The following is a 23254-nucleotide window of genomic DNA, read 5'->3' as shown; positions in this document are numbered from 1 at the left end:
ACTTGAAAATCATAGCCAAATTGAACATTTTTGACTAAAGATTATCAATTGATTGTTAGTCATTTGTTGTGTGAATTAAAGGTTTCTAAAGAGCGCTAGTAGTGTAGGGGTATCATGCAAGATTCCCATTTTTGCGACCCGGGTTCGAGTCCCGGCTAGCGCATGAAAATGTGTTTTTTGAATCCTAGGACATTTTTCAAATTAATATATATTGAATCTCATTAAAAACATTACAATATTGCATTTCTCAAAGATGAGCCTCAAAGATGTCTCTATTCACCAAATTCTTAAAAAGCATAATAGTAACATTTCCTCTCCACAGGTAAAAAAAATGTGCTACTGACACAAACACTAAAAACCCAAAGCTGCTATTGTAAAGGCAATTACATTTCCGAATTATTTATGTTTGTTCCACAAACTCTTTAGCACAATCTTCCTTTAACTAAAAATACATCCATGGAGCAAAGATATGTATTTCTTATCTTGGGAAATCTATACAACAATGCAAATAGTACAATTTCACTTGAAAATCATAGCCAAATTGAACATTTTTGACTAAAGATCATCAATTGATTGTTAGTCATTTGTTGTGTGAATTATAGGTAGCTAAAAAGCGCTAGTAGTGTAGGGGTATCATGCAAGATTCCCATTCTTGCGACCTGGGTTCGAGTCTCAGCTAGCACATAAAAGTGTGTCTTTTGAATTCTTTAAAATCTGTTAAATTAATATATAATTAATCTGTATTAAAAACATAGCTTTATTGCTTTTCTCAGAGATAGTCCTTGAAGATGTCTCAATTCACAAAATTCTTAAAAAGCATAGAGGTAACATTTTCTCTCCACAGGTAAAAAAAATGTACCAGTGATACAAACACTAAAGAGTTAAAGCTTTAATTGTGAAGTCAATTATATTTCTTAATTTTTTACATCTGCTCCACAATGTCATTATCAAATCTTTCCTTGAAAAAAAATACATCCAAAGAGTAAATATATGTATTTCTTATTGTGGGAAACTTATAAGGCAGTGGAGATAGTTCAGCTTCACTTGAAAAACACAGTCACATTGCACAATTTTCACTAGAGATTAACAATTGATTGCAAGACTTCTTTTATGTGAATGTAGTTCTTTAAGAATGTGCTAGTGTAGGGGTATCATGCAAGATTATCATTCGTGCGACCTTGGTTTGAGACCCGGCTAGTGCATAATGTGTCTTTTGAATCCTATGAAATGTTTCAAATTAATATATATTGAATCTCACTAAAAACACTGCAATATTGCATTTCTCAGAGATTAGCATCCAAGATGTCTCTATTCACCAAATTCTTAAAAAGCATAGAAGTAACACTTCCTCTCCACAGGTAAAAAAATTGTGCTACTGACACAAACACTACAGTCCCAAAGCTGCTATTGTAAAGGCAATTACATTTCCGAATTATTTATATTTGCTCCAAAAACTCTTTAGCATAATCTTCCTTTAACTAAAAATACATCCATGGAGCAAATGTATGTACTTCTTATCTTGGGAAATCTATACTACAGTGCAAATAGAACAATTTCACTTGAAAATCATAGCCAAATTGAACATTTTTGACTAAAGATTATCAATTGATTGTTAGTCATTTGTTGTGTGAATTAAAGGTTTCTAAAGAGCGCTAGTAGTGTAGGGGTATCATGCAAGATTCCCATTCTTGCGACCCGGGTTCGAGTCCCGGCTAGCGCATAAAAATGTGTTTTTTGAATCCTATGACATTTTTCAAATTAATATATATTGAATCTCACTAAAAACATTACAATATTGCATTTCTCAAAGATGAGCCTCTAAGATGTCTCTATTCTCCAAATTCTTGAAAAGCATAATAGTAACATTTCCTCTCCACAGGTAAAAAAAAAAGTGCTACGGACACAAACACTAAAGACCCAAAGCTTCTATTGTAAAGGCAATTACATTTCCGAATTAACTACATTTGTTCCACAAACTCTTTAGCACAATCTTCCTTGAAGTAAAAATACATCCATGGAGCAAAGATATGTATTTCTTATCTTGGGAAATCTATACAACAGTGCAAATAGTACAATTTCACTTGAAAATCATAGCCAAATTGAACATTTTTGACTAAAGATCATCAATTGATTGTTAGTCATTTGTTGTGTGAATTATAGGTAGCTAAAAAGCGCTAGTAGTGTAGGGGTATCATGCAAGATTCCCATTCTTGCGACCTGGGTTCGAGTCCCAGCTAGCACATAAAAGTGTGTCTTTTGAATTCTATAAAATCTGTTAAATTAATATATAATTAATATGTATAAAAAACATAGCTTTATTGCTTTTCTCAGAGATAGTCCTTGAAGATGTCTCAATTCACAAGATTCTTAAAAAGCATAGAGGTAACATTTTCTCTCCACAGGTAAAAAAATGTACCAGTGATACAAACACTAAAGAGTTAAAGCTTTAATTGTGAAGTCAATTATATTTCTTAATTTTTTACATCTGCTCCACAATGTCATTATCAAATCTTTCCTTGAAAAAAAATACATCCAAAGAGTAAATATATGTATTTCTTATTGTGGGAAACTTATAAGGCAGTGGAGATAGTACAACTTCTCTTGAAAAACACAGTCACATTGCACAATTTTCACTAGAGATTAACAATTGATTGCAAGACATCTTTTATGTGAATGTAGTTCTTTAAGAATGTGCTAGTGTAGGGGTATCATGCAAGATTATCATTCGTGCGACCTTGGTTTGAGACCTGGCTAGTGCATAATGTGTCTTTTGAATCCTATGAAATGTTTCAAATTAATATATATTGAATCTCACTAAAAACACTGCAATATTGCATTTCTCAGAGATTAGCATCCAAGATGTCTCTATTCACCAAATTCTTAAAAAGCATAGAAGTAACACTTCCTCTCCACAGGTAAAAAAAATTGTGCTACTGGCACAAACACTAAAGTCCCAAAGCTGCTATTGTAAAGGCAATAACATTTCCGAATTATTTATATTTGCTCCACAAACTCTTTAGCACAATCTTCCTTGAACTAAAAATACATCCATGGAGAAAATGTATGTACTTCTTATCTTGGGAAATCTATACTACAGTGCAAATAGTACAATTTCACTTGAAAATCATAGCCAAATTGCACATTTTTGACTAAAGATTATCAACTGATTGTTAGTCATTTGTTATGTGAATTAAAAGTTTCAGAAGAGCGCTAGTAGTGTAGGGGTATCATGCAAGATTCCCATTCTTGTGACCCGGGTTAGAGTCCCGGCTAGTGCATGAAAATGTGTTTTTTGAATCCTATGACATTTTTCAAAATAATATATATTTAATCTCACTAAAAACATTACAATATTGCATTTCTCAAAGATGAGCCTCCAAGATGTCTCTATTCACCAAATTCTTAAAAAGCATAATAGTAACATTTCCTCTCCACAGGTAAAAAAAATGTGCTACTGACACAAACACTAAAGACCCAATGCTGCTATTGTAAAGGCAATTACATTTCCGAATTATTTATATTTGTTCCACAAACTCTTTAGCACAATCTTCCTTGAACTAAAAATACATCCATGGAGCAAAGATATGTATTTCTTATCTTGGGAAATCTATACAACAGTGCAAATAGTACAATTTCACTTGAAAATCATAGCCAAATTGAACATTTTTGACTAAAGATCATCAATTGATTGTTAGTCATTTGTTGTGTGAATTATAGGTAGCAGAAAAGCGCTAGTAGTGTAGGGGTATCATGCAAGATTCCCATTCTTGCGACCTGGGTTCGAGTCCCAGCTAGCGCATAAAAGTGTGTCTTTTGAATTCTATAAAATCTGTTAAATTAATATATAATTAATCTGTATAAAAAACATAGCTTTATTGCTTTTCTCAGAGATAGTCCTTGAAGATGTCTCAATTCACAAAATTCTTAAAAAGCATAGAGGTAACATTTTCTCTACACAGGTAAAAAAAATGTACCAGTGATACAAACACTAAAGAGTTAAAGCTTTAATTGTGAAGTCAATTATATTTCTTAATTTTTTACATCTGCTCCACAATGTCATTATCAAATCTTTCCTTGAAAAAAAATACATCCAAAGAGTAAATATATGTATTTCTTATTGTGGGAAACTTATAAGGCAGTGGAGATAGTACAACTTCACTTGAAAAACACAGTCACATTGCACAATTTTCACTAGAGATTAACAATTGATTGCAAGACATCTTTTATGTGAATGTAGTTCTTTAAGAATGTGCTAGTGTAGGGGTATCATGCAAGATTATCATTCGTGCGACCTTGGTTTGAGACCTGGCTAGTGCATAATGTGTCTTTTGAATCCTATGAAATGTTTCAAATTAATATATATTGAATCTCACTAAAAACACTGCAATATTGCATTTCTCAGAGATTAGCATCCAAGATGTCTCTATTCACCAAATTCTTAAAAAGCATAGAAGTAACACTTCCTCTCCACAGGTAAAAAAATTGTGCTACTGACACAAACACTAAAGTCCCAAAGCTGCTATTGTAAAGGCAATTACATTTCCGAATTATTTATATTTGCTCCAAAAACTCTTTAGCACAATCTTCCTTGAACTAAAAATACATCCATGGAGCAAATGTATGTACTTCTTATCTTGGGAAATCTATACTACAGTGCAAATAGAACAATTTCACTTGAAAATCATAGCCAAATTGAACATTTTTGACTAAAGATTATCAATTGATTGTTAGTCATTTGTTGTGTGAATTAAAGGTTTCTAAAGAGCGCTAGTAGTGTAGGGGTTTCATGCAAGATTCCCATTCTTGCGACCCGGGTTCGAGTCCCGGCTAGCGCATGAAAATGTGTTTTTTGAATCCTAGGACATTTTTCAAATTAATATATATTGAATCTCATTAAAAACATTACAATATTGCATTTCTCAAAGATGAGCCTCAAAGATGTCTCTATTCACCAAATTCTTAAAAAGCATAATAGTAACATTTCCTCTCCACAGGTAAAAAAAATGTGCTACTGACAAACACTAAAGTCCCAAAGCTGCTATTGTAAAGGCAATAACATTTCCGAATTATTTATATTTGCTCCACTAACTCTTTAGCACAATCTTCCTTGAACTAAAAATACATCCATGGAGAAAATGTATGTACTTCTTATCTTGGGAAATCTATACAACAGTGCAAATAGTACAATTTCACTTGAAAATCATAGCCAAATTGAACATTTTTGACTAAAGATCATCAATTGATTGTTAGTCATTTGTTGTGTGAATTATAGGTAGCTAAAAAGCGCTATTAAAGTAGGGGTAACATGCAAGATTCCCATTCTTGCGACCTGGGTTCGAGTCCCAGCTAGCACATAAAAGTGTGTCTTTTGAATTCTATAAAATCTGTTAAATTAATATATAATTAATCTGTATAAAAAACATAGCTTTATTGCTTTTCTCAGAGATAGTCCTTGAAGATGTCTCAATTCACAAAATTCTTAAAAAGCATAGAGGTAACATTTTCTCTCCACAGGTAAAAAAAATGTACCAGTGATACAAACACTAAAGAGTTAAAGCTTTAATTGTGAAGTCAATTATATTTCTTAATTTTTTAAATCTGTTCCACAATGTCATTATCAAATCTTTCCTTGAAAAAAAATACATCCAAAGAGTAAATATATGTATTTCTTATTGTGGGAAACTTATAAGGCAGTGGAGATAGTACAACTTCACTTGAAAAACACAGTCACATTGCACAATTTTCACTAGAGATTAACAATTGATTGCAAGACTTCTTTTATGTGAATGTAGTTCTTTAAGAATGTGCTAGTGTAGGGGTATCATGCAAGATTATCATTCGTGCGACCTTGGTTTGAGACCCGGCTAGTGCATAATGAGTCTTTTGAATCCTATGAAATGTTTCAAATTAATATATATTGAATCTCACTAAAAACACTGCAATATTGCATTTCTCAGAGATTAGCATCCAAGATGTCTCTATTCACCAAATTCTTAAAAAGCATAGAAGTAACACTTCCTCTCCACAGGTAAAAAAATTGTGCTACTGACACAAACACTAAAGTCCCAAAGCTGCTATTGTAAAGGCAATTACATTTTCGAATTATTTATATTTGCTCCAAAAACTCTTTAGCACAATCTTCCTTGAACTAAAAATGCATCCATGGAGCAAATGTATGTACTTCTTATCTTGGGAAATCTATACTACAGTGCAAATAGAACAATTTCACTTGAAAATCATAGCCAAATTGAACATTTTTGACTAAAGATTATCAATTGATTGTTAGTCATTTGTTGTGTGAATTAAAGGTTTCTAAAGAGCGCTAGTAGTGTAGGGGTATCATGCAAGATTCCCATTTTTGCGACCCGGGTTCGAGTCCCGGCTAGCGCATGAAAATGTGTTTTTTGAATCCTAGGACATTTTTCAAATTAATATATATTGAATCTCATTAAAAACATTACAATATTGCATTTCTCAAAGATGAGCCTCAAAGATGTCTCTATTCACCAAATTCTTAAAAAGCATAATAGTAACATTTCCTCTCCACAGGTAAAAAAAATGTGCTACTGACACAAACACTAAAAACCCAAAGCTGCTATTGTAAAGGCAATTACATTTCCGAATTATTTATGTTTGTTCCACAAACTCTTTAGCACAATCTTCCTTTAACTAAAAATACATCCATGGAGCAAAGATATGTATTTCTTATCTTGGGAAATCTATACAACAATGCAAATAGTACAATTTCACTTGAAAATCATAGCCAAATTGAACATTTTTGACTAAAGATCATCAATTGATTGTTAGTCATTTGTTGTGTGAATTATAGGTAGCTAAAAAGCGCTAGTAGTGTAGGGGTATCATGCAAGATTCCCATTCTTGCGACCTGGGTTCGAGTCTCAGCTAGCACATAAAAGTGTGTCTTTTGAATTCTTTAAAATCTGTTAAATTAATATATAATTAATCTGTATTAAAAACATAGCTTTATTGCTTTTCTCAGAGATAGTCCTTGAAGATGTCTCAATTCACAAAATTCTTAAAAAGCATAGAGGTAACATTTTCTCTCCACAGGTAAAAAAAAATGTACCAGTGATACAAACACTAAAGAGTTAAAGCTTTAATTGTGAAGTCAATTATATTTCTTAATTTTTTACATCTGCTCCACAATGTCATTATCAAATCTTTCCTTGAAAAAAAATACATCCAAAGAGTAAATATATGTATTTCTTATTGTGGGAAACTTATAAGGCAGTGGAGATAGTTCAGCTTCACTTGAAAAACACAGTCACATTGCACAATTTTCACTAGAGATTAACAATTGATTGCAAGACTTCTTTTATGTGAATGTAGTTCTTTAAGAATGTGCTAGTGTAGGGGTATCATGCAAGATTATCATTCGTGCGACCTTGGTTTGAGACCCGGCTAGTGCATAATGTGTCTTTTGAATCCTATGAAATGTTTCAAATTAATATATATTGAATCTCACTAAAAACACTGCAATATTGCATTTCTCAGAGATTAGCATCCAAGATGTCTCTATTCACCAAATTCTTAAAAAGCATAGAAGTAACACTTCCTCTCCACAGGTAAAAAAATTGTGCTACTGACACAAACACTACAGTCCCAAAGCTGCTATTGTAAAGGCAATTACATTTCCGAATTATTTATATTTGCTCCAAAAACTCTTTAGCATAATCTTCCTTTAACTAAAAATACATCCATGGAGCAAATGTATGTACTTCTTATCTTGGGAAATCTATACTACAGTGCAAATAGAACAATTTCACTTGAAAATCATAGCCAAATTGAACATTTTTGACTAAAGATTATCAATTGATTGTTAGTCATTTGTTGTGTGAATTAAAGGTTTCTAAAGAGCGCTAGTAGTGTAGGGGTATCATGCAAGATTCCCATTCTTGCGACCCGGGTTCGAGTCCCGGCTAGCGCATAAAAATGTGTTTTTTGAATCCTATGACATTTTTCAAATTAATATATATTGAATCTCACTAAAAACATTACAATATTGCATTTCTCAAAGATGAGCCTCTAAGATGTCTCTATTCTCCAAATTCTTGAAAAGCATAATAGTAACATTTCCTCTCCACAGGTAAAAAAAAAAGTGCTACGGACACAAACACTAAAGACCCAAAGCTTCTATTGTAAAGGCAATTACATTTCCGAATTAACTACATTTGTTCCACAAACTCTTTAGCACAATCTTCCTTGAAGTAAAAATACATCCATGGAGCAAAGATATGTATTTCTTATCTTGGGAAATCTATACAACAGTGCAAATAGTACAATTTCACTTGAAAATCATAGCCAAATTGAACATTTTTGACTAAAGATCATCAATTGATTGTTAGTCATTTGTTGTGTGAATTATAGGTAGCTAAAAAGCGCTAGTAGTGTAGGGGTATCATGCAAGATTCCCATTCTTGCGACCTGGGTTCGAGTCCCAGCTAGCACATAAAAGTGTGTCTTTTGAATTCTATAAAATCTGTTAAATTAATATATAATTAATATGTATAAAAAACATAGCTTTATTGCTTTTCTCAGAGATAGTCCTTGAAGATGTCTCAATTCACAAGATTCTTAAAAAGCATAGAGGTAACATTTTCTCTCCACAGGTAAAAAAATGTACCAGTGATACAAACACTAAAGAGTTAAAGCTTTAATTGTGAAGTCAATTATATTTCTTAATTTTTTACATCTGCTCCACAATGTCATTATCAAATCTTTCCTTGAAAAAAAATACATCCAAAGAGTAAATATATGTATTTCTTATTGTGGGAAACTTATAAGGCAGTGGAGATAGTACAACTTCTCTTGAAAAACACAGTCACATTGCACAATTTTCACTAGAGATTAACAATTGATTGCAAGACATCTTTTATGTGAATGTAGTTCTTTAAGAATGTGCTAGTGTAGGGGTATCATGCAAGATTATCATTCGTGCGACCTTGGTTTGAGACCTGGCTAGTGCATAATGTGTCTTTTGAATCCTATGAAATGTTTCAAATTAATATATATTGAATCTCACTAAAAACACTGCAATATTGCATTTCTCAGAGATTAGCATCCAAGATGTCTCTATTCACCAAATTCTTAAAAAGCATAGAAGTAACACTTCCTCTCCACAGGTAAAAAAAATTGTGCTACTGGCACAAACACTAAAGTCCCAAAGCTGCTATTGTAAAGGCAATAACATTTCCGAATTATTTATATTTGCTCCACAAACTCTTTAGCACAATCTTCCTTGAACTAAAAATACATCCATGGAGAAAATGTATGTACTTCTTATCTTGGGAAATCTATACTACAGTGCAAATAGTACAATTTCACTTGAAAATCATAGCCAAATTGCACATTTTTGACTAAAGATTATCAACTGATTGTTAGTCATTTGTTATGTGAATTAAAAGTTTCAGAAGAGCGCTAGTAGTGTAGGGGTATCATGCAAGATTCCCATTCTTGTGACCCGGGTTAGAGTCCCGGCTAGTGCATGAAAATGTGTTTTTTGAATCCTATGACATTTTTCAAAATAATATATATTTAATCTCACTAAAAACATTACAATATTGCATTTCTCAAAGATGAGCCTCCAAGATGTCTCTATTCACCAAATTCTTAAAAAGCATAATAGTAACATTTCCTCTCCACAGGTAAAAAAAATGTGCTACTGACACAAACACTAAAGACCCAATGCTGCTATTGTAAAGGCAATTACATTTCCGAATTATTTATATTTGTTCCACAAACTCTTTAGCACAATCTTCCTTGAACTAAAAATACATCCATGGAGCAAAGATATGTATTTCTTATCTTGGGAAATCTATACAACAGTGCAAATAGTACAATTTCACTTGAAAATCATAGCCAAATTGAACATTTTTGACTAAAGATCATCAATTGATTGTTAGTCATTTGTTGTGTGAATTATAGGTAGCAGAAAAGCGCTAGTAGTGTAGGGGTATCATGCAAGATTCCCATTCTTGCGACCTGGGTTCGAGTCCCAGCTAGCGCATAAAAGTGTGTCTTTTGAATTCTATAAAATCTGTTAAATTAATATATAATTAATCTGTATAAAAAACATAGCTTTATTGCTTTTCTCAGAGATAGTCCTTGAAGATGTCTCAATTCACAAAATTCTTAAAAAGCATAGAGGTAACATTTTCTCTACACAGGTAAAAAAAATGTACCAGTGATACAAACACTAAAGAGTTAAAGCTTTAATTGTGAAGTCAATTATATTTCTTAATTTTTTACATCTGCTCCACAATGTCATTATCAAATCTTTCCTTGAAAAAAAATACATCCAAAGAGTAAATATATGTATTTCTTATTGTGGGAAACTTATAAGGCAGTGGAGATAGTACAACTTCACTTGAAAAACACAGTCACATTGCACAATTTTCACTAGAGATTAACAATTGATTGCAAGACATCTTTTATGTGAATGTAGTTCTTTAAGAATGTGCTAGTGTAGGGGTATCATGCAAGATTATCATTCGTGCGACCTTGGTTTGAGACCTGGCTAGTGCATAATGTGTCTTTTGAATCCTATGAAATGTTTCAAATTAATATATATTGAATCTCACTAAAAACACTGCAATATTGCATTTCTCAGAGATTAGCATCCAAGATGTCTCTATTCACCAAATTCTTAAAAAGCATAGAAGTAACACTTCCTCTCCACAGGTAAAAAAATTGTGCTACTGACACAAACACTAAAGTCCCAAAGCTGCTATTGTAAAGGCAATTACATTTCCGAATTATTTATATTTGCTCCAAAAACTCTTTAGCACAATCTTCCTTGAACTAAAAATACATCCATGGAGCAAATGTATGTACTTCTTATCTTGGGAAATCTATACTACAGTGCAAATAGAACAATTTCACTTGAAAATCATAGCCAAATTGAACATTTTTGACTAAAGATTATCAATTGATTGTTAGTCATTTGTTGTGTGAATTAAAGGTTTCTAAAGAGCGCTAGTAGTGTAGGGGTTTCATGCAAGATTCCCATTCTTGCGACCCGGGTTCGAGTCCCGGCTAGCGCATGAAAATGTGTTTTTTGAATCCTAGGACATTTTTCAAATTAATATATATTGAATCTCATTAAAAACATTACAATATTGCATTTCTCAAAGATGAGCCTCAAAGATGTCTCTATTCACCAAATTCTTAAAAAGCATAATAGTAACATTTCCTCTCCACAGGTAAAAAAAATGTGCTACTGACAAACACTAAAGTCCCAAAGCTGCTATTGTAAAGGCAATAACATTTCCGAATTATTTATATTTGCTCCACTAACTCTTTAGCACAATCTTCCTTGAACTAAAAATACATCCATGGAGAAAATGTATGTACTTCTTATCTTGGGAAATCTATACAACAGTGCAAATAGTACAATTTCACTTGAAAATCATAGCCAAATTGCACATTTTTGACTAAAGATTATCAATTGATTGTTAGTCATTTGTTATGTGAATTAAAAGTTTCTAAAGAGTGCTAGTAGTGTAGGGGTATCATGCAAGATTCCCATTCTTGGGACCCGGTTAGAGTCCTGGCTAGCGCATGAAAATTTGTTTTTTGAATCCTATGACATTTTTCAAATTAATATATATTGAATCTGACTAAAAACATTACAATATTGCATTTCTCAAAGATGAGCCTCCAAGATGTCTCTATTCACCAAATTCTTAAAAAGCATAATAGTAACATTTCCTCTCCACAGGTAAAAAAAAAGTGCTACGGACACAAACACTAAAGACCCAAAGCTGCTATTGTAAAGGCAATTACATTTCCGAATTAACTACATTTGTTCCAAAAACTCTTTAGCACAATCTTCCTTGAACTAAAAATACATCCATGGAGCAAAGATATGTATTTCTTATCTTGGGAAATCTATACAACAGTGCAAATAGTACAATTTCACTTGAAAATCATAGCCAAATTGAACATTTTTGACTAAAGATCATCAATTGATTGTTAGTCATTTGTTGTGTGAATTATAGGTAGCTAAAAAGCGCTAGTAGTGTAGGGGTATCATGCCAGATTCCCATTCTTGCGACCTGGGTTCGAGTCCCAGCTAGCGCATAAAAGTGTGTCTTTTGAATTCTATAAAATCTGTTAAATTAATATATAATTAATCTGTATAAAAAACATAGCTTTATTGCTTTTCTCAGAGATAGTCCTTGAAGATGTCTCAATTCACAAGATTCTTAAAAAGCATAGAGGTAACATTTTCTCTCCACAGGTAAAAAAATGTACCAGTGATACAAACACTAAAGAGTTAAAGCTTTAATTGTGAAGTCAATTATATTTCTTAATTTTTTACATCTGCTCCACAATGTCATTATCAAATCTTTCCTTGAAAAAAAATACATCCAAAGAGTAAATATATGTATTTCTTATTGTGGGAAACTTATAAGGCAGTGGAGATAGTACAACTTCTCTTGAAAAACACAGTCACATTGCACAATTTTCACTAGAGATTAACAATTGATTGCAAGACATCTTTTATGTGAATGTAGTTCTTTAAGAATGTGCTAGTGTAGGGGTATCATGCAAGATTATCATTCGTGCGACCTTGGTTTGAGACCTGGCTAGTGCATAATGTGTCTTTTGAATCCTATGAAATGTTTCAAATTAATATATATTGAATCTCACTAAAAACACTGCAATATTGCATTTCTCAGAGATTAGCATCCAAGATGTCTCTATTCACCAAATTCTTAAAAAGCATAGAAGTAACACTTCCTCTCCACAGGTAAAAAAATTGTGCTACTGGCACAAACACTAAAGTCCCAAAGCTGCTATTGTAAAGGCAATAACATTTCCGAATTATTTATATTTGCTCCACAAACTCTTTAGCACAATCTTCCTTGAACTAAAAATACATCCATGGAGAAAATGTATGTACTTCTTATCTTGGGAAATCTATACTACAGTGCAAATAGTACAATTTCACTTGAAAATCATAGCCAAATTGCACATTTTTGACTAAAGATTATCAATTGATTGTTAGTCATTTGTTGTGTGAATTAAAGGTTTCTAAAGAGCGCTAGTAGTGTAGGGGTATCATGCAAGATTCCCATTCTTGCGACCCGGGTTCGAGTCCCGGCTAGCGCATAAAAATGTGTTTTTTGAATCCTATGACATTTTTCAAATTAATATATATTGAATCTCACTAAAAACATTACAATATTGCATTTCTCAAAGATGAGCCTCTAAGATGTCTCTATTCTCCAAATTCTTGAAAAGCATAATAGTAACATTTCCTCTCCACAGGTAAAAAAAAAAGTGCTACGGACACAAACACTAAAGACCCAAAGCTTCTATTGTAAAGGCAATTACATTTCCGAATTAACTACATTTGTTCCACAAACTCTTTAGCACAATCTTCCTTGAAGTAAAAATACATCCATGGAGCAAAGATATGTATTTCTTATCTTGGGAAATCTATACAACAGTGCAAATAGTACAATTTCACTTGAAAATCATAGCCAAATTGAACATTTTTGACTAAAGATCATCAATTGATTGTTAGTCATTTGTTGTGTGAATTATAGGTAGCTAAAAAGCGCTAGTAGTGTAGGGGTATCATGCAAGATTCCCATTCTTGCGACCTGGGTTCGAGTCCCAGCTAGCGCATAAAAGTGTGTCTTTTGAATTCTATAAAATCTGTTAAATTAATATATAATTAATCTGTATAAAAAACATAGCTTTATTGCTTTTCTCAGAGATAGTCCTTGAAGATGTCTCAATTCACAAAATTCTTAAAAAGCATAGAGGTAACATTTTCTCTACACAGGTAAAAAAAATGTACCAGTGATACAAACACTAAAGAGTTAAAGCTTTAATTGTGAAGTCAATTATATTTCTTAATTTTTTACATCTGCTCCACAATGTCATTATCAAATCTTTCCTTGAAAAAAAATACATCCAAAGAGTAAATATATGTATTTCTTATTGTGGGAAACTTATAAGGCAGTGGAGATAGTACAACTTCACTTGAAAAACACAGTCACATTGCACAATTTTCACTAGAGATTAACAATTGATTGCAAGACATCTTTTATGTGAATGTAGTTCTTTAAGAATGTGCTAGTGTAGGGGTATCATGCAAGATTATCATTCGTGCGACCTTGGTTTGAGACCTGGCTAGTGCATAATGTGTCTTTTGAATCCTATGAAATGTTTCAAATTAATATATATTGAATCTCACTAAAAACACTGCAATATTGCATTTCTCAGAGATTAGCATCCAAGATGTCTCTATTCACCAAATTCTTAAAAAGCATAGAAGTAACACTTCCTCTCCACAGGTAAAAAAATTGTGCTACTGACACAAACACTAAAGTCCCAAAGCTGCTATTGTAAAGGCAATTACATTTCCGAATTATTTATATTTGCTCCAAAAACTCTTTAGCACAATCTTCCTTGAACTAAAAATACATCCATGGAGCAAATGTATGTACTTCTTATCTTGGGAAATCTATACTACAGTGCAAATAGAACAATTTCACTTGAAAATCATAGCCAAATTGAACATTTTTGACTAAAGATTATCAATTGATTGTTAGTCATTTGTTGTGTGAATTAAAGGTTTCTAAAGAGCGCTAGTAGTGTAGGGGTTTCATGCAAGATTCCCATTCTTGCGACCCGGGTTCGAGTCCCGGCTAGCGCATGAAAATGTGTTTTTTGAATCCTAGGACATTTTTCAAATTAATATATATTGAATCTCATTAAAAACATTACAATATTGCATTTCTCAAAGATGAGCCTCAAAGATGTCTCTATTCACCAAATTCTTAAAAAGCATAATAGTAACATTTCCTCTCCACAGGTAAAAAAAATGTGCTACTGACACAAACACTAAAGTCCCAAAGCTGCTATTGTAAAGGCAATAACATTTCCGAATTATTTATATTTGCTCCACTAACTCTTTAGCACAATCTTCCTTGAACTAAAAATACATCCATGGAGAAAATGTATGTACTTCTTATCTTGGGAAATCTATACAACAGTGCAAATAGTACAATTTCACTTGAAAATCATAGCCAAATTGCACATTTTTGACTAAAGATTATCAATTGATTGTTAGTCATTTGTTATGTGAATTAAAAGTTTCTAAAGAGTGCTAGTAGTGTAGGGGTATCATGCAAGATTCCCATTCTTGGGACCCGGTTAGAGTCCCGGCTAGCGCATGAAAATTTGTTTTTTGAATCCTATGACATTTTTCAAATTAATATATATTGAATCTGACTAAAAACATTACAATATTGCATTTCTCAAAGATGAGCCTCCAAGATGTCTCTATTCACCAAATTCTTAAAAAGCATAATAGTAACATTTCCTCTCCACAGGTAAAAAAAAAGTGCTACGGACACAAACACTAAAGACCCAAAGCTGCTATTGTAAAGGCAATTACATTTCCGAATTAACTACATTTGTTCCAAAAACTCTTTAGCACAATCTTCCTTGAACTAAAAATACATCCATGGAGCAAAGATATGTATTTCTTATCTTGGGAAATCTATACAACAGTGCAAATAGTACAATTTCACTTGAAAATCATAGCCAAATTGAACATTTTTGACTAAAGATCATCAATTGATTGTTAGTCATTTGTTGTGTGAATTATAGGTAGCTAAAAAGTGCTAGTAGTGTAGGGGTATCATGCCAGATTCCCATTCTTGCGACCTGGGTTCGAGTCCCAGCTAGCGCATAAAAGTGTGTCTTTTGAATTCTATAAAATCTGTTAAATTAATATATAATTAATCTGTATAAAAAACATAGCTTTATTGCTTTTCTCAGAGATAGTCCTTGAAGATGTCTCAATTCACAAGATTCTTAAAAAGCATAGAGGTAACATTTTCTCTCCACAGGTAAAAAAATGTACCAGTGATACAAACACTAAAGAGTTAAAGCTTTAATTGTGAAGTCAATTATATTTCTTAATTTTTTACATCTGCTCCACAATGTCATTATCAAATCTTTCCTTGAAAAAAAATACATCCAAAGAGTAAATATATGTATTTCTTATTGTGGGAAACTTATAAGGCAGTGGAGATAGTACAACTTCTCTTGAAAAACACAGTCACATTGCACAATTTTCACTAGAGATTAACAATTGATTGCAAGACATCTTTTATGTGAATGTAGTTCTTTAAGAATGTGCTAGTGTAGGGGTATCATGCAAGATTATCATTCGTGCGACCTTGGTTTGAGACCTGGCTAGTGCATAATGTGTCTTTTGAATCCTATGAAATGTTTCAAATTAATATATATTGAATCTCACTAAAAACACTGCAATATTGCATTTCTCAGAGATTAGCATCCAAGATGTCTCTATTCACCAAATTCTTAAAAAGCATAGAAGTAACACTTCCTCTCCACAGGTAAAAAAATTGTGCTACTGGCACAAACACTAAAGTCCCAAAGCTGCTATTGTAAAGGCAATAACATTTCCGAATTATTTATATTTGCTCCACAAACTCTTTAGCACAATCTTCCTTGAACTAAAAATACATCCATGGAGAAAATGTATGTACTTCTTATCTTGGGAAATCTATACTACAGTGCAAATAGTACAATTTCACTTGAAAATCATAGCCAAATTGCACATTTTTGACTAAAGATTATCAATTGATTGTTAGTCATTTGTTGTGTGAATTAAAGGTTTCTAAAGAGCGCTAGTAGTGTAGGGGTATCATGCAAGATTCCCATTCTTGCGACCCGGGTTCGAGTCCCGGCTAGCGCATAAAAATGTGTTTTTTGAATCCTATGACATTTTTCAAATTAATATATATTGAATCTCACTAAAAACATTACAATATTGCATTTCTCAAAGATGAGCCTCTAAGATGTCTCTATTCTCCAAATTCTTGAAAAGCATAATAGTAACATTTCCTCTCCACAGGTAAAAAAAAAAGTGCTACGGACACAAACACTAAAGACCCAAAGCTTCTATTGTAAAGGCAATTACATTTCCGAATTAACTACATTTGTTCCACAAACTCTTTAGCACAATCTTCCTTGAAGTAAAAATACATCCATGGAGCAAAGATATGTATTTCTTATCTTGGGAAATCTATACAACAGTGCAAATAGTACAATTTCACTTGAAAATCATAGCCAAATTGAACATTTTTGACTAAAGATCATCAATTGATTGTTAGTCATTTGTTGTGTGAATTATAGGTAGCTAAAAAGCGCTAGTAGTGTAGGGGTATCATGCAAGATTCCCATTCTTGCGACCTGGGTTCGAGTCCCAGCTAGCGCATAAAAGTGTGTCTTTTGAATTCTATAAAATCTGTTAAATTAATATATAATTAATCTGTATAAAAAACATAGCTTTATTGCTTTTCTCAGAGATAGTCCTTGAAGATGTCTCAATTCACAAAATTCTTAAAAAGCATAGAGGTAACATTTTCTCTACACAGGTAAAAAAAATGTACCAGTGATACAAACACTAAAGAGTTAAAGCTTTAATTGTGAAGTCAATTATATTTCTTAATTTTTTACATCTGCTCCACAATGTCATTATCAAATCTTTCCTTGAAAAAAAATACATCCAAAGAGTAAATATATGTATTTCTTATTGTGGGAAACTTATAAGGCAGTGGAGATAGTACAACTTCACTTGAAAAACACAGTCACATTGCACAATTTTCACTAGAGATTAACAATTGATTGCAAGACATCTTTTATGTGAATGTAGTTCTTTAAGAATGTGCTAGTGTAGGGGTATCATGCAAGATTATCATTCGTGCGACCTTGGTTTGAGACCTGGCTAGTGCATAATGTGTCTTTTGAATCCTATGAAATGTTTCAAATTAATATATATTGAATCTCACTAAAAACACTGCAATATTGCATTTCTCAGAGATTAGCATCCAAGATGTCTCTATTCACCAAATTCTTAAAAAGCATAGAAGTAACACTTCCTCTCCACAGGTAAAAAAATTGTGCTACTGACACAAACACTAAAGTCCCAAAGCTGCTATTGTAAAGGCAATTACATTTCCGAATTATTTATATTTGCTCCAAAAACTCTTTAGCACAATCTTCCTTGAACTAAAAATACATCCATGGAGCAAATGTATGTACTTCTTATCTTGGGAAATCTATACTACAGTGCAAATAGAACAATTTCACTTGAAAATCATAGCCAAATTGAACATTTTTGACTAAAGATTATCAATTGATTGTTAGTCATTTGTTGTGTGAATTAAATGTTTCTAAAGAGCGCTAGTAGTGTAGGGGTTTCATGCAAGATTCCCATTCTTGCGACCCGGGTTCGAGTCCCGGCTAGCGCATGAAAATGTGTTTTTTGAATCCTAGGACATTTTTCAAATTAATATATATTGAATCTCATTAAAAACATTACAATATTGCATTTCTCAAAGATGAGCCTCAAAGATGTCTCTATTCACCAAATTCTTAAAAAGCATAATAGTAACATTTCCTCTCCACAGGTAAAAAAAATGTGCTACTGACACAAACACTAAAGTCCCAAAGCTGCTATTGTAAAGGCAATAACATTTCCGAATTATTTATATTTGCTCCACTAACTCTTTAGCACAATCTTCCTTGAACTAAAAATACATCCATGGAGAAAATGTATGTACTTCTTATCTTGGGAAATCCATACAACAGTGCAAATAGTACAATTTCACTTGAAAATCATAGCCAAATTGCACATTTTTGACTAAAGATTATCAATTGATTGTTAGTCATTTGTTATGTGAATTAAAAGTTTCTAAAGAGTGCTAGTAGTGTAGGGGTATCATGCAAGATTCCCATTCTTGGGACCCGGTTAGAGTCCCGGCTAGCGCATGAAAATTTGTTTTTTGAATCCTATGACATTTTTCAAATTAATATATATTGAATCTGACTAAAAACATTACAATATTGCATTTCTCAAAGATGAGCCTCCAAGATGTCTCTATTCACCAAATTCTTAAAAAGCATAATAGTAACATTTCCTCTCCACAGGTAAAAAAAAAGTGCTACGGACACAAACACTAAAGACCCAAAGCTGCTATTGTAAAGGCAATTACATTTCCAAATTAACTACATTTGTTCCAAAAACTCTTTAGCACAATCTTCCTTGAACTAAAAATACATCCATGGAGCAAAGATATGTATTTCTTATCTTGGGAAATCTATACAACAGTGCAAATAGTACAATTTCACTTGAAAATCATAGCCAAATTGAACATTTTTGACTAAAGATCATCAATTGATTGTTAGTCATTTGTTGTGTGAATTATAGGTAGCTAAAAAGCGCTAGTAGTGTAGGGGTATCATGCCAGATTCCCATTCTTGCGACCTGGGTTCGAGTCCCAGCTAGCGCATAAAAGTGTGTCTTTTGAATTCTATAAAATCTGTTAAATTAATATATAATTAATCTGTATAAAAAACATAGCTTTATTGCTTTTCTCAGAGATAGTCCTTGAAGATGTCTCAATTCACAAAATTCTTAAAAAGCATAGAGGTAACATTTTCTCTACACAGGTAGAAAAAATGTACCAGTGATACAGACACTAAAGAGTTAAAGCTTTAATTGTGAAGTCAATTATATTTCTTAATTTTTTACATCTGCTCCACAATGTCATTATCAAATCTTTCCTTGAAAAAAAATGCATCCAAAGATTAAATATATGTATTTCTTATTGTGGGAAACTTATAAGGCAGTGGAGATAGTACAACTTCACTTGAAAAACACAGTCACATTGCACAATTTTCACTAGAGATTAACAATTGATTGTAAGACTTCTTTTATGTGAATGTAGTTCTTTAAGAATGTGCTAGTGTAGGGGTATCATGCAAGATTATCATTCGTGCGACCTTGGTTTGAGACCTGGCTAGTGCATAATGTGTCTTTTGAATCCTATGAAATGTTTCAAATTAATATATATTGAATCTCACTAAAAACACTGCAATATTGCATTTCTCAGAGATTAGCATCCAAGATGTCTCTATTCACCAAATTCTTAAAAAGCATAGAAGTAACACTTCCTCTCCACAGGTAAAAAAATTGTGCTACTGACACAAACACTAAAGTCCCAAAGCTGCTATTGTAAAGGCAATTACATTTCCGAATTATTTATATTTGCTCCAAAAACTCTTTAGCACAATCTTCCTTGAACTAAAAATACATCCATGGAGCAAATGTATGTACTTCTTATCTTGGGAAATCTATACTACAGTGTAAATAGAACAATTTCACTTGAAAATCATAGCCAAATTGAACATTTTTGACTAAAGATTATCAATTGATTGTTAGTCATTTGTTGTGTGAATTAAAGGTTTCTAAAGAGCGCTAGTAGTGTAGGGGTATCATGCAAGATTCCCATTCTTGCGACCCGGGTTAGAGTCTCGGCTAGCGCATGAAAATGTGTTTTTTGAATCCTAGGACATTTTTCAAATTAATATATATTGAATCTCATTAAAAACATTACAATATTGCATTTCTCAAAGATGAGCCTCAAAGATGTCTCTATTCACCAAATTCTTAAAAAGCATAATAGTAACATTTCCTCTCCACAGGTAAAAAAAATGTGCTACTGACACAAACACTAAAAACCCAAAGCTGCTATTGTAAAGGCAATTACATTTCCGAATTATTTATGTTTGTTCCACAAACTCTTTAGCACAATCTTCCTTGAACTAAAAATACATCCATGGAGCAAAGATATGTATTTCTTATCTTGGGAAATCTATACAACAATGCAAATAGTACAATTTCACTTGAAAATCATAGCCAAATTGAACATTTTTGACTAAAGATCATCAATTGATTGTTAGTCATTTGTTGTGTGAATTATAGGTAGCTAAAAAGTGCTAGTAGTGTAGGGGTATCATGCAAAATTCCCATTCTTGCGACCTGGGTTCGAGTCCCAACTAGCACATAAAAGTGTGTCTTTTGAATTCTATAAAATCTGTTAAATTAATATATAATTAATCTGTATAAAAAACATAGCTTTATTGCTTTTCTCAGAGATAGTCCTTGAAGATGTCTCAATTCACAAAATTCTTAAAAAGCATAGAGGTAACATTTTCTCTCCACAGGTAAAAAAAATGTACCAGTGATACAAACACTAAAGAGTTAAAGCTTTAATTGTGAAGTCAATTATATTTCTTAATTTTTTACATCTGCTCCACAATGTCATTATCAAATCTTTCCTTGAAAAAAAATACATCCAAAGAGTAAATATATGTATTTCTTATTGTGGGAAACTTATAAGGCAGTGGAGATAGTTCAGCTTCACTTGAAAAACACAGTCACATTGCACAATTTTCACTAGAGATTAACAATTGATTGCAAGACTTCTTTTATGTGAATGTAGTTCTTTAAGAATGTGCTAGTGTAGGGGTATCATGCAAGATTATCATTCGTGCGACCTTGGTTTGAGACCCGGCTAGTGCATAATGTGTCTTTTGAATCCTATGAAATGTTTCAAATTAATATATATTGAATCTCACTAAAAACACTGCAATATTGCATTTCTCAGAGATTAGCATCCAAGATGTCTCTATTCACCAAATTCTTAAAAAGCATAGAAGTAACACTTCCTCTCCACAGGTAAAAAAATTGTGCTACTGACACAAACACTACAGTCCCAAAGCTGCTATTGTAAAGGCAATTACATTTCCGAATTATTTATATTTGCTCCAAAAACTCTTTAGCATAATCTTCCTTTAACTAAAAATACATCCATGGAGCAAATGTATGTACTTCTTATCTTGGGAAATCTATACTACAGTGCAAATAGACCAATTTCACTTGAAAATCATAGCCAAATTGAACATTTTTGACTAAAGATTATCAATTGATTGTTAGTCATTTGTTGTGTGAATTAAAGGTTTCTAAAGAGCGCTAGTAGTGTAGGGGTATCATGCAAGACTCCCGTTCTTGCGACCCGGGTTCGAGTCCCGGCTAGCGCATAAAAATGTGTTTTTTGAATCCTATGACATTTTTCAAATTAATATATATTGAATCTCACTAAAAACATTACAATATTGCATTTCTCAAAGATGAGCCTCTAAGATGTCTCTATTCTCCAAATTCTTGAAAAGCATAATAGTAACATTTCCTCTCCACAGGTAAAAAAAAAGTGCTACGGACACAAACACTAAAGACCCAAAGCTTCTATTGTAAAGGCAATTACATTTCCGAATTAACTACATTTGTTCCACAAACTCTTTAGCACAATCTTCCTTGAAGTATATATACATCCATGGAGCAAAGATATGTATTTCTTATCTTGGGAAATCTATACAACAGTGCAAATAGTACAATTTCACTTGAAAATCATAGCCAAATTGAACATTTTTGACTAAAGATCATCAATTGATTGTTAGTCATTTGTTGTGTGAATTATAGGTAGCTAAAAAGCGCTAGTAGTGTAGGGGTATCATGCAAGATTCCCATTCTTGCGACCCGGCTTCGAGTCCCGGTTAGCGCATGAAAATGTGTTTTTTGAATCCTATGACATTTTTCAAATTAATATATATTGAATCTCACTAAAAACATGACAATATTGCATTTATCAAAGATGAGTCTCCAAGATGTCTCTATTCACCAAATTCTTAAAAAGCATTATAGTAACATTTCCTCTCCACAGGTAAAAAAAAAGTGCTACGGACACAAACACTAAAGACCCAAAGCTGCTATTGTAAAGGCAATTACATTTCCGAATTAACTACATTTGTTCCAAAAACTCTTTAGCACAATCTTCCTTGAACTAAAAATACATCCATGGAGCAAAGATATGTATTTCTTATCTTGGGAAATCTATACAACAGTGCAAATAGTACAATTTCACTTGAAAATCATAGCCAAATTGAACATTTTTGACTAAAGATCATCAATTGATTGTTAGTCATTTGTTGTGTGAATTATAGGTAGCTAAAAAGCGCTATTAAAGTAGGGGTAACATGCAAGATTCCCATTCTTGCGACCTGGGTTCGAGTCCCAGCTAGCACATAAAAGTGTGTCTTTTGAATTCTATAAAATCTGTTAAATTAATATATAATTAATCTGTATAAAAAACATAGCTTTATTGCTTTTCTCAGAGATAGTCCTTGAAGATGTCTCAATTCACAAAATTCTTAAAAAGCATAGAGGTAACATTTTCTCTCCTCAGGTAAAAAAAAATGTACCAGTGATACAAACACTAAAGAGTTAAAGCTTTAATTGTGAAGTCAATTATATTTCTTAATTTTTTAAATCTGT

General features: G+C 32.4%; 22 non-coding genes across 22 annotated transcripts; all 22 read left to right on the top strand.

Annotated features, from left to right (window-relative positions):
- Nucleotides 1-92: 92 nt before the first annotated feature.
- TRNAG-CCC (transfer RNA glycine (anticodon CCC)) lies at nucleotides 93-163 on the top strand. Its single transcript has one exon. It is a non-coding gene; the product is annotated as a tRNA-Gly (tRNA).
- Nucleotides 164-1649: 1486 nt separating this feature from the next.
- TRNAG-CCC (transfer RNA glycine (anticodon CCC)) lies at nucleotides 1650-1720 on the top strand. Its single transcript has one exon. It is a non-coding gene; the product is annotated as a tRNA-Gly (tRNA).
- A 451-nt stretch (nucleotides 1721-2171) lies between these two features.
- Nucleotides 2172-2242, top strand: TRNAG-CCC (transfer RNA glycine (anticodon CCC)). The gene has a single exon. It is a non-coding gene; the product is annotated as a tRNA-Gly (tRNA).
- Nucleotides 2243-3207: 965 nt separating this feature from the next.
- TRNAG-CCC (transfer RNA glycine (anticodon CCC)) lies at nucleotides 3208-3278 on the top strand. The gene has a single exon. It is a non-coding gene; the product is annotated as a tRNA-Gly (tRNA).
- A 450-nt stretch (nucleotides 3279-3728) lies between these two features.
- On the top strand, nucleotides 3729-3799 carry TRNAG-CCC (transfer RNA glycine (anticodon CCC)). The gene has a single exon. It is a non-coding gene; the product is annotated as a tRNA-Gly (tRNA).
- Nucleotides 3800-4764: 965 nt separating this feature from the next.
- Nucleotides 4765-4835, top strand: TRNAG-CCC (transfer RNA glycine (anticodon CCC)). The gene has a single exon. It is a non-coding gene; the product is annotated as a tRNA-Gly (tRNA).
- Nucleotides 4836-6319: 1484 nt separating this feature from the next.
- TRNAG-CCC (transfer RNA glycine (anticodon CCC)) lies at nucleotides 6320-6390 on the top strand. The gene has a single exon. It is a non-coding gene; the product is annotated as a tRNA-Gly (tRNA).
- A 1487-nt stretch (nucleotides 6391-7877) lies between these two features.
- TRNAG-CCC (transfer RNA glycine (anticodon CCC)) lies at nucleotides 7878-7948 on the top strand. Its single transcript has one exon. It is a non-coding gene; the product is annotated as a tRNA-Gly (tRNA).
- Nucleotides 7949-8399: 451 nt separating this feature from the next.
- TRNAG-CCC (transfer RNA glycine (anticodon CCC)) lies at nucleotides 8400-8470 on the top strand. The gene has a single exon. It is a non-coding gene; the product is annotated as a tRNA-Gly (tRNA).
- A 965-nt stretch (nucleotides 8471-9435) lies between these two features.
- TRNAG-CCC (transfer RNA glycine (anticodon CCC)) lies at nucleotides 9436-9506 on the top strand. Its single transcript has one exon. It is a non-coding gene; the product is annotated as a tRNA-Gly (tRNA).
- Nucleotides 9507-9956: 450 nt separating this feature from the next.
- On the top strand, nucleotides 9957-10027 carry TRNAG-CCC (transfer RNA glycine (anticodon CCC)). The gene has a single exon. It is a non-coding gene; the product is annotated as a tRNA-Gly (tRNA).
- A 965-nt stretch (nucleotides 10028-10992) lies between these two features.
- TRNAG-CCC (transfer RNA glycine (anticodon CCC)) lies at nucleotides 10993-11063 on the top strand. The gene has a single exon. It is a non-coding gene; the product is annotated as a tRNA-Gly (tRNA).
- A 968-nt stretch (nucleotides 11064-12031) lies between these two features.
- Nucleotides 12032-12102, top strand: TRNAG-CCC (transfer RNA glycine (anticodon CCC)). Its single transcript has one exon. It is a non-coding gene; the product is annotated as a tRNA-Gly (tRNA).
- Nucleotides 12103-13066: 964 nt separating this feature from the next.
- On the top strand, nucleotides 13067-13137 carry TRNAG-CCC (transfer RNA glycine (anticodon CCC)). The gene has a single exon. It is a non-coding gene; the product is annotated as a tRNA-Gly (tRNA).
- A 451-nt stretch (nucleotides 13138-13588) lies between these two features.
- TRNAG-CCC (transfer RNA glycine (anticodon CCC)) lies at nucleotides 13589-13659 on the top strand. Its single transcript has one exon. It is a non-coding gene; the product is annotated as a tRNA-Gly (tRNA).
- Nucleotides 13660-14624: 965 nt separating this feature from the next.
- TRNAG-CCC (transfer RNA glycine (anticodon CCC)) lies at nucleotides 14625-14695 on the top strand. Its single transcript has one exon. It is a non-coding gene; the product is annotated as a tRNA-Gly (tRNA).
- A 970-nt stretch (nucleotides 14696-15665) lies between these two features.
- TRNAG-CCC (transfer RNA glycine (anticodon CCC)) lies at nucleotides 15666-15736 on the top strand. The gene has a single exon. It is a non-coding gene; the product is annotated as a tRNA-Gly (tRNA).
- Nucleotides 15737-16700: 964 nt separating this feature from the next.
- TRNAG-CCC (transfer RNA glycine (anticodon CCC)) lies at nucleotides 16701-16771 on the top strand. The gene has a single exon. It is a non-coding gene; the product is annotated as a tRNA-Gly (tRNA).
- Nucleotides 16772-17222: 451 nt separating this feature from the next.
- TRNAG-CCC (transfer RNA glycine (anticodon CCC)) lies at nucleotides 17223-17293 on the top strand. Its single transcript has one exon. It is a non-coding gene; the product is annotated as a tRNA-Gly (tRNA).
- Nucleotides 17294-18258: 965 nt separating this feature from the next.
- On the top strand, nucleotides 18259-18329 carry TRNAG-CCC (transfer RNA glycine (anticodon CCC)). The gene has a single exon. It is a non-coding gene; the product is annotated as a tRNA-Gly (tRNA).
- Nucleotides 18330-19299: 970 nt separating this feature from the next.
- On the top strand, nucleotides 19300-19370 carry TRNAG-CCC (transfer RNA glycine (anticodon CCC)). The gene has a single exon. It is a non-coding gene; the product is annotated as a tRNA-Gly (tRNA).
- Nucleotides 19371-21892: 2522 nt separating this feature from the next.
- On the top strand, nucleotides 21893-21963 carry TRNAG-CCC (transfer RNA glycine (anticodon CCC)). The gene has a single exon. It is a non-coding gene; the product is annotated as a tRNA-Gly (tRNA).
- Nucleotides 21964-23254: the final 1291 nt, after the last annotated feature.

The sequence above is a fragment of the Taudactylus pleione genome, unplaced genomic scaffold (genome assembly GCF_031769625.1).
Source record: "Taudactylus pleione unplaced genomic scaffold, aTauple2 ptg000497l, whole genome shotgun sequence".
Taxonomy (NCBI): Eukaryota; Metazoa; Chordata; class Amphibia; order Anura; family Myobatrachidae; genus Taudactylus; species Taudactylus pleione.
Note: the sequence above shows the minus strand (reverse complement) of the source record. Positions and strands in the feature narration are given on the sequence as shown.